General features: G+C 48.5%; 1 pseudogene; it reads left to right on the top strand.

Annotated features, from left to right (window-relative positions):
• Window positions 1–8,617: 8,617 nt before the first annotated feature.
• LOC116884036 lies at window positions 8,618–9,121 on the top strand (annotated as a pseudogene).
• The last annotated feature ends 249 nt before the right edge of the window (window positions 9,122–9,370 follow it).

The following is a 9,370-nucleotide window of genomic DNA, read 5'->3' as shown; positions in this document are numbered from 1 at the left end:
CTCATACACCACTGTTTGTCAGCTGTCAGTCTCCATAGCTCATTGCTCAGGGCCGTAGGCAACGTCAAGACAGGACTCAGCGATCTCCTATAAAGAGGAAGCCAGTGGGGCACCCCAAAAGGAAGCAGTGGCCTTGGCTGGTTGGTTTCCTCCCTGGGAGATGGACTCAGAGGATGATTTAAGTGTGGGTTCTGGAGTCCAGTGGCCCAGTGGGAATCCTAAGAGTTTGCCTTAACCAGTGGGTGCCTGCCATGCATTTCTACACTTCTCTGGGACTCGATTCCCTTAGCCATGATCTGGGGAGGGGGGAGGGAAATCACAAGAATTTCTAACCCACTGAGAAGATCTTAGGATTTAACATTTTTTTTTTTTGGTTCTTTTTTTCGGAGCTGGGGACCGAACTCAGGGCCTTGCACTTCCTAGGCAAGCGCTCTACCACTGAGCTAAATCCCCAACCCCAGGATTTAACATTTTAATCCATGTAAAAGACTTAGAACCACACTTTGCATGTTACAGGGCTCCACTAAAATGAGTTAAAATACTGACTGGTTTGCTTTCAATCAAATAATAATAGCTGTGAAAGAATTTGGGGGGCTAAGGAGATGGCTCGGCGGTTAAGAGCACCGACTGTTCTTCTAGGGGTCCTGAGTTCAATTCCCAGCAACCACATGGTGGCTCACAACCATCTGTAAAGAGATCTGATGCCCTCTTCTGGTGTGTCTGAAGACAGTGACAGCCTACTCACATATGTAAGATAAATAAATAAATCTTCAAGAGAGAGAGAGAGAGAGAGAGAGAGAGAGAGAGAGAGAGAGAGAGAGAGAGAGAGACTATTCTGGAGGTTTGTGCTGATATAGCTCAAACAGCTAAGTGTTTGCCACACAATCATGAGAACCCAAATTTGATCCCCAGAATCTACATTAAAAAGCTAAGGCTGGTGGCATATAACATGCAAACCCAGTACTGGGGAGGTAGAGACAGGTAGCCAGCCAGCCTAGTCTGATTCCCCAAAACCCAGGTTGCAGTGGGAGAACCTATCTCAGAAAGGAGGTGGAGGAAAAAGAGGAGGAGAAAAAGGAGGGAGAGAAGGAGGAGGAGGAAGAAGAGGAGGGGGAGAAGGTGGACAGCTCCTAAGGAACAAGACCAGTAGTTGACCTCTGTTTTCTATCCACATGCACATGTGTACATGTGAACGCATGTACACACACGTGTACACACACACACACACACAAGAATTTTGGAGACAAAAGTACAACTATCCTCCCAGCTCTTGGCAACTACACAAAAGCTGGGAGGGTTAAAAAACTTGGCCAGGAACTCCTTGTTCTGAAAGACTCTGGTGCCCCATTTCTCATCACAAGTATGGTGAGGAAGAGGCTGGTTTTACATTGACTCTTCTAAAGCAGCCCATGTTCAACAAGGAGAGGAGATAGGAGAGTCATGTGCTTGAAGCCCTGGTAGTGCTCACCTCAGCTCAGGCCCTTGAATATGAAAGGCCCAGGCCTTGGAGGCAGAACTTTGGCTGGTTCCACAAAACCACAAGCTTGTACTTTTTCTCTATAATTTGTGGGCGGCATCAGCATTTCCTCTTTGGAGAAAGGGCAGCCAGCCCTCCGGGGCTGAGGCAGGCATGGTAATCAGTAACAGCTGCAGCCTCTGCTGGCCAAGGGTCAGGCTCCAGACTTGTTCTTTCCCCCATGGTTTTGCAGCCTGGCTGATCTGGAGCTCGGAGCTGCTAACCATCACAGCCCTAAGTACATAGCCCCCATTCTATCTTGAGCCAGCTGTTTGGATTAGCTTACCTGTCAATCCACAGAGAGAGACTAGAATGACATAGGTCCCCATTCAGTGCTGAAAGGATGGATTTGTTGAGTCAATGAATGGATAAATCGACCTCTTTCTTCCCAAAACACAGTCTCGGGAAAGCTATTGCTCAACCTAATGGGCTTCCCGGCACTATGCTAAAAAGGGAGTCAATTAGTTCTATGCCCAGGTCTCACAGGTCAGAGGAGCAGACAGTCCGCTGACCCTCCACAAGATCATTCCTCCTGCAGGAAAGGCCCACGCCCACCATTCCACTGCACAGCCAGTGGCCATGCACTTGAGCAGATGACATCGGAGGAAAGCCATCTCCACCCTCAGCACCAGGCCCCTGGCTGTGGCAGGGCAGGCTGCGGAAGCAAGTGGAAAGAAAGGGCAATGAATGAGCCAGGACTTGGGGTGTCCCTGGGCCTTGGCCCAACTCTCCGTGGGGCCTATGAAGAAAGGGCTAAATTAATTAAATAAGCCGGGAGCTCTTCTGCAAAGAGTCGATAGGCAAAGCCACCAGAAGGCCATCTCAAGAGAGGCTGTGGTTGCCTGAAGGCCAGGGAGAAGGAAGAGTGTGGCAGTAGACCTGAGAAGGCTGCCTTTTGATCAGAGCGGCAGAGGGGCCATCTATCTGCCCTGTTCTCCCAGGGGGCCATTTTCTCTCCTCTGTTGGATGGCTCAGAGGGGGAAGCTGTGTCTGAACACTTAAGTTCTCAGCCCTGGTGTGAGGGACTATCCCCTCTCCTGTTGTATCCCCCCCCTTTGTGAACTTCCAATACTGACCCTCTCTCTTCAAGGCTGAAACAGAACCCACAGGCCGTGCCTCTGAGCCTTGTCACGTCATAGCTTGAAGTGGTTTGGAATTGAGTCTGTTTCTGGGTTTGTTTTGAGGCCAAAATGCATGTTTTGACTTACTCTACCCTTTCCTGTTTCCATAAACTTGTTATGACTGGTTCTGCAGACTACATGGAGAAAACAGAGACTTCACAGGTTTGGGGAAAGTGGCCAGTATTCACCCCCCCCCAAAGGAGTGCCCAGCCTGAAGGAAAATGCATTAGACACATTTCTGATTGCTGTGACAAAAAAAAAATCCACAAAAGCAACTTACAGAAGAGTTTATCTGGTCCCTAGTCCTAGGGTTTGGTCCCCAGTGGTGCAGAAGGTGTGACCGTGGGAACGTGACATGGCTGGTCACATTACAGGCACAATCAGGAAGCAGAGAAGGATGAATGCTGGTTCTTAATCTGATTTCTCATTTTTATTCCTTCCAGTTAGGGCCCCAGTGGGCCCATGGGATGGTGCTACCCGCATTTAGGATGAATCTTCCCATATCAATGAACCCAGTCTAGAAACTCTAACGGATGTGTGCACAGGTTTGTCTCTTGGGTAACCCTAGATTCTGTCAAGCTGACAGTATTAACCTTCACCAGTGGCCTCAGGTAAAGAGAGTGAGCCATCATAGGGGACCATAAGCCTCAGTAGCAGTAACAGGAAGGTGGGAAAGACCGTCTACAGACAGCTTCATGTCAGTGTTGACTATCGAGTCTCCTCATCATGCATGAGGGACCATCTGAAGCACTTACTTTGTGTGCTAAACCTCAGACTGCATTTCACACACTAGGAGTCCTTCATTTCTCACTTTCTTAGAATAACACAATGGCAGAATTTCAGTTCTACACAGCCCATCAGGGCCAAAGAAATGAGTGTCCTGGGCCAACCCTGCATTTGGTGGCACCCTACAAACCCTGCACTTAGAACTGACAGCAAGATCATGTGAGTTGTGTGCACGGGGATAGCTCTGTGGAGCCAGGGGACATGTTACCAGCAGCATTCCGCCACGGTCCTGGAACAGCCAGCACACCACCCTAGACTAAACACAAGATGGGAAAACACTGCTTCCAAAGAATTGCTATTTTTACATCCCCTTTTCCAGAATTACAGTATTCCAAGATACGAATTCAAATCAGAAGTCATGTTCAAAAGAGAGCAGAGGGCCGGGGAGATACCCACAAGTGAGAAGGACTTATTCCCTCCTCCCGTTGCCATGGCATCCTTTCACCTGGTTACCACGGCTTAAAGAATACAGATGCTTGGACCTCCATCCTTGACTGACAGAATCATTACAGATGAAGAGGTGATCTAGGACTGTGTCTCCTCCAATCAAAAGCCCCCATGATTCTCTGCACACCACTGCTCAGAGGCGGGGGCCCAGAGAGAGATCCAGATGTTCAAATGCAAAACAACCCACAGTGTTGTAAAAAGCACTTTAAATTTTATCTTATGTTGTGCACATGGATATTTTACCTGTATGCATGTCTGTGCACCTTGCACATGTAGTGCCCCTGGAAGACAGAAAAGGGTGTCAGAAACTCTGGACCTGGAGTTACAGAAGGTCGTTAGCCTCTGTGTGGGTGCTGGAAATTGAGCCCAGGTCTTCTACAAGAGCAGCCAGGGCTCTTAAACACCGAGACATCACTCTCGCCCATATAAAAAACACTTTAAATGGAAGCTGTGGCTCTAAGTTGTTCATCAGCCAAGAAAGGTTTGGAGGTGCCTGAACAGAGCCACCTAGACTTTCTGTTGTACTGTTGGCCTGCTGTGCTATTACAAGGAATGACTGGAATTTGTATCTGGGGCTCTGTTCTGTTCTGTTCTGAATATTTTCCCCTACCAAAACTCAGCCACCCTCCCACCCCTATCTCCAACCACTTCCACTTGACCTCTAGAGCAAAACTTCTAGAAATTTCCGATCTCAGGCTGATGTCATCTCCGACCACCATCCCCCAGAGCAGACGCCAATGGAAGGCTTTCTCAGCTCACAGATCTGGAGCAGACTGTGTTCTCTCAGATGGGCTGATGGCACACTGACAGGAAAGGGCTAGCAAGAGACAAAGGTAGAGACTGGGGTGGCAACTGATTTACCTAAGGTGGCACAGGCCAGGGAAAGGACAAACAGGTATCAGAACCCAGAAGCTCAGCCCTGGCATATTTCCTGCAGGACTGAAATCTGAATTGGAGGCTTGGCAGATGGCTTGGCAGTCAAGAGAACCCCGAGTTAGAGTCCCAGCACACATATCAAGCAACTTACAACCACTTGAAACTCTAGCTCCTGGGCATCCAATGCTTCTGGCCGCTATGTGTGCCTCCGCTCACACAGACTCGTCTGCACACAGACGCGTCTACACACAGACGTACTTATATTAGTTATGCGTACACACGACTAAAAGTAATAAAAGTAAACCTTGTTTAATCCAGCTATATGGACACACTGAATTCCAGCACTGGAAAGACAGAGGACTCCTGGGCTTCACTAGACGGACAGCCTACCCCAGTTAGAGAGCTCTGGGCTGAGGAAGAGATCAAGGGTTAAAGTAGGAGAGCTGGAGAGATGGCTCTGATGCTAAGAGCACTTACTGCTCTTGCAGAGAGCCCAGGCTTAGTAACCAGCACCCACACAGCAGCTCACGGCCTTCTTTAAGTCCAGTTCCAGGGGATCTGATGCCCCTTCTGACCTCAGGCTTAGGCACATATGTGATGCATGTATATACAGACACACACACACACACACGTGTGGGCATATGCATAACATTAAAATTAAATTAAATGAAAAGCACAGAGAATGACTGAGGAGCAACACTGGAGGCTCATTCACATGCACACACACACAGACAGACACACATACACACGTGCACACACATATACACAAACAGACAAGAACACACACACATGACCACACACACACACACACACACACACACACACACACATGCATACAAACATAAAATTAAATTAAATTAAATGAAAAACAGAGAATGATTGGGAAGCAACACTGGAGGCTCATTCACATTCGTGCATGCTCACTCACACATGCACGTGCACACACATACACACATGTGCATACACATGTGCACACACTGACATGCACACGCGTGCACACACACATGCACACACACCTACACAGAGACACACACATGCACACACACATATGTGCACACACATGCACATACACAGACAGACACATACACACACACACACACACACATGCATACAAACATAAAATTAAATTAAATTAATTGAAAAACAGAGAATGATTGGGAAGCAACACTGGAGGCTCATTCACATTCGTCCGGGCTCACTCACACATGCATGTGCACACACATTTGCATGCACACATGCACATACATACACATAAACACACACATGCACACACATGTGCATGCACACATGCACACATACATATACACACATGTGCACACACATGTGCACACTGACACGCACACACGTGCACACATACATACACACAGGCAAACACACGTGCACATACACACACACACACACACACACACACACACACACACACACACACACACTGAATTAGCCAAAGTGTGAAAGAGTTCCATTGCACAGGAAGAGTCCCGGAGCACTGAAGCACAGCCCGGTGTTCAGTACCCTGTGTTGTGCACTCGAAGTCTGCTGAGTCTTCTAAAGGCTTCCCGCCACCCCAGATGCAGTATCTACTTTGGCTGTGGTGACCGTTGCACAGCAGGTGCATATCACGATATCACACTGTACCCCTAAACCTTACAGAATGGTGTCCGTTACAGCTCTACAAAGCTACAAAAACTTAAATTTTACTTAAAACCAAAAAAAAAACCCTGAAGACAGAAAGCGTTCCCTATCATCCAAGTAAATAGTCCAAGGGCCATGGAGGCAACACTCTCCTAAAGCCACTAGCTCAGTTTCGACCTGCGAGATCTCTGCCGCCTCCAACTACCAGGACTCAACTGTATACGATGTCCCAGAGCCATGAGGTTACTTGGGATCGTAACTGGAGAGCGGGAAGGGTGGTCTCAACAACACCCGGTAGACCCGGCCCCAGCTACCTTTCCCCCTTAGTTGACAGACAGGAGGATACTTTGACCAGACTGGGGCTTTGGTGCCTCCATGTGGCCAAATGTCTGAACAGCAAACTGGCTACAAATCGAGGCCTGGGCAGCCCTTCGGAGCAAGGCCAGAATCATTTAAGAAACTCTGTGAGGCTGGAGAGATGGCTCAGCAGTCAAGACTGGCTGCTCTTTCAGAGGTCCTGAGTTCAATCCCTGGCTACCACATGGTGGCTTACAACCCCCTATAAAGGGATCTGATGCCCTCCTCTGGCATGTAGGTGTAGGTGCAGACAGAGTGCTCCTCCATTTAAAAATATAAATATATAAATAGACAGAAAGAAAACATATGCATGTTGACAACTCGGGGTCCCAAGATTGTGCTTAGCTGTTGGGTGGCGATATTTTAGGGTGATTCCTTGACTTACCCATACTACTCCCCTATCTATCCCTTTCCTAGATTCATGACTTTTGGGTTTGTTTGGTGACCCGTTTAGCTTAACCATCCTGTGGCCATTAGCTTGGGACTGTCCATGGGAGCAGGATGTGGTCACTTCTGGGCACACCACTCCCTGGGCCCCTCCTCCCTCATGTCTGCCGGATGATGGGCACATCCTTCTACAGACCCAGCACAAGCACCTGGCGTTGTTGAGAATAGCAGTTATGAATCTTTGGGGTTTTTTCTTTATCTATCATCGTTTCTTGGATGGACATGGAGTCATGAACAACCGCGGAAGTCTTTGGCACTGGCAGTAAGGTGGCAGTGAGAAGAAACAAGGGACCCAGGTAGGCCAGGTCCTGTTCCAAATGTTATTCCATTTCTAACATGGCTGACTCTGGATTGTGACAGGGAACTATAGTTTCTCTGACCCTGTTCTGCAGGCACTCTGGACTCATAAAGGCCTTGGCCCTCTGCCAGATATCCCCATTGCTCTGGGTTTCAAAACAGTTACTCATTCACCTCTCAACCCCACAATGTGGCTAAATTTAGATTCCAGATTTCAAATACTGCTGAACCTTTTACACGCTGACCCCAGAAACACCCTCTCCAAGTAAGCACCTTTGGGCACCTTGGCATCTGCACAGCGTTCTACCTGTCACCCAATATCAAAGCTGGGTCTAGCTGGAGAATGACGGAGAAAGCTGCCGAGACGCTGGAGCCCTGTGGAGAGCATGTATAGGATTCGGAAAGATCTCTGGTGAGGATAAGCAAGCCCCCCCAACACACAGCAGGCGTAGGCAGGAACCCCAAGAACCACTTCCTGCTACCTTCCTATCAGCAAACATCCTGGGGGAGCCAGGTCACGGGCTGGGGATAGGATTGTGGGGGCAGGGTGTGCACTTTGTGTTTGATTACCTCTAAAGGCTCATTCGAAAATTATTAGAATCAAATACGAGCATAACTGTGATGAATCAAAAGGCCAGGTGCTTTGGGTACAGTTACAAGCCATGCTCATGGGGACCCAGAAGGGGACTGATTCTTCAGGGATCATCTAAGGAGATGCACCAGGGTTGTCAATCGTCTGAGCCCAGAAAAAGGAAAAGGAATTTTCTTGCAGCTAAGAAGCCCACTAAAGTCTTTTCAGAGTGAAGTGCAGGCCAAGCAGTGTGTGCCTGTACACCTGTTGTTCTTTTAAAAACGTGCACGCACACATGCATGTGCACATACACACACACATGTATGTATGTATGTATGTATGTATGGATGGATGGATGGATGGATACATGTATGTATGTAAATAACTTTTGTGTCGCTGCAACCATGTAGCTAGCAAGAAACACCATGAGAGAATTTATTTTGGCTCACAGGCTGGGGGATTCAATCGTGAGAGTAGGTCAGGAAGCAAGTAGAAGGCTGCACTGCTGGCCTTTCCCTTTCTCTTCTGGTCCCAGGCACTGCAGGAGTCACAGGTTACCGAGCAGACATGACCAAGTCCAAGAACCACACCGCACACAAACAGTCCTGTAAATGGCACAGAAATGGCATCAAGAAACCCCGGTCACAAAGATACTAATGTTTTAAGGGGGTTGACCCCAAGTTCCTGAGGAACATGCGCTTTGCCAAGAAGCACAAGAAAGGCCTGAGGAAGATGCAGGTCAACAATGCAAAGGCAGTGAGTGCACGCACAGAGACCATCAAGGCCCTCGTGACGCCTCAGGCTATCAAGCCCAAGATGCCAAAGGGCCCCAGCTGTAAACTCAGCCATCTGGCTTTCATGGCTCACCCCAAGCTTGGGAAGAGGATTCGAAGCTACATGGCCAAGGGTCGTAGGCTCTGCCAATCAAAGCCCAAGGCTCAAACCAAGGCAGGGGCCAAAGCTCCAGCTAAGGCCCAGGCTTCAGCTCCAGCTCAGGCTCCCAAGGGTGTCCAGGCCCCTGTGAAGGCCCCATAGAACAGGCTCCTGCCAGTGTGAAGACAGACAGACCGCTGTGACACACCTACCTACACACTATGTGCAGACGACAGTGTCCTATGCTGTTTTTACAAATAAACTTGAGGCAAGAAAAAAAAAGAAGCAAGTAGAAATAAAAACTGATTAATGCTCTGCTCACTTTCTACTTTTATTCAGTCCATGGACTGATCACCACCCCCCTTCGGCAAGGGTATTTCTCCCAGGTCACTTTAAATCCATACAAGTAGTCCTATCAGACCAGAGCCCACTGTTGGGGCTGCATAG

The sequence above is a fragment of the Rattus rattus genome, chromosome 14, assembly GCF_011064425.1.
Source record: "Rattus rattus isolate New Zealand chromosome 14, Rrattus_CSIRO_v1, whole genome shotgun sequence".
Classification (NCBI taxonomy): Eukaryota; Metazoa; Chordata; class Mammalia; order Rodentia; family Muridae; genus Rattus; species Rattus rattus.
The sequence above is the reverse complement of the archived record's forward strand: the minus strand, read 5'-3'. Positions and strand labels throughout refer to the sequence as shown.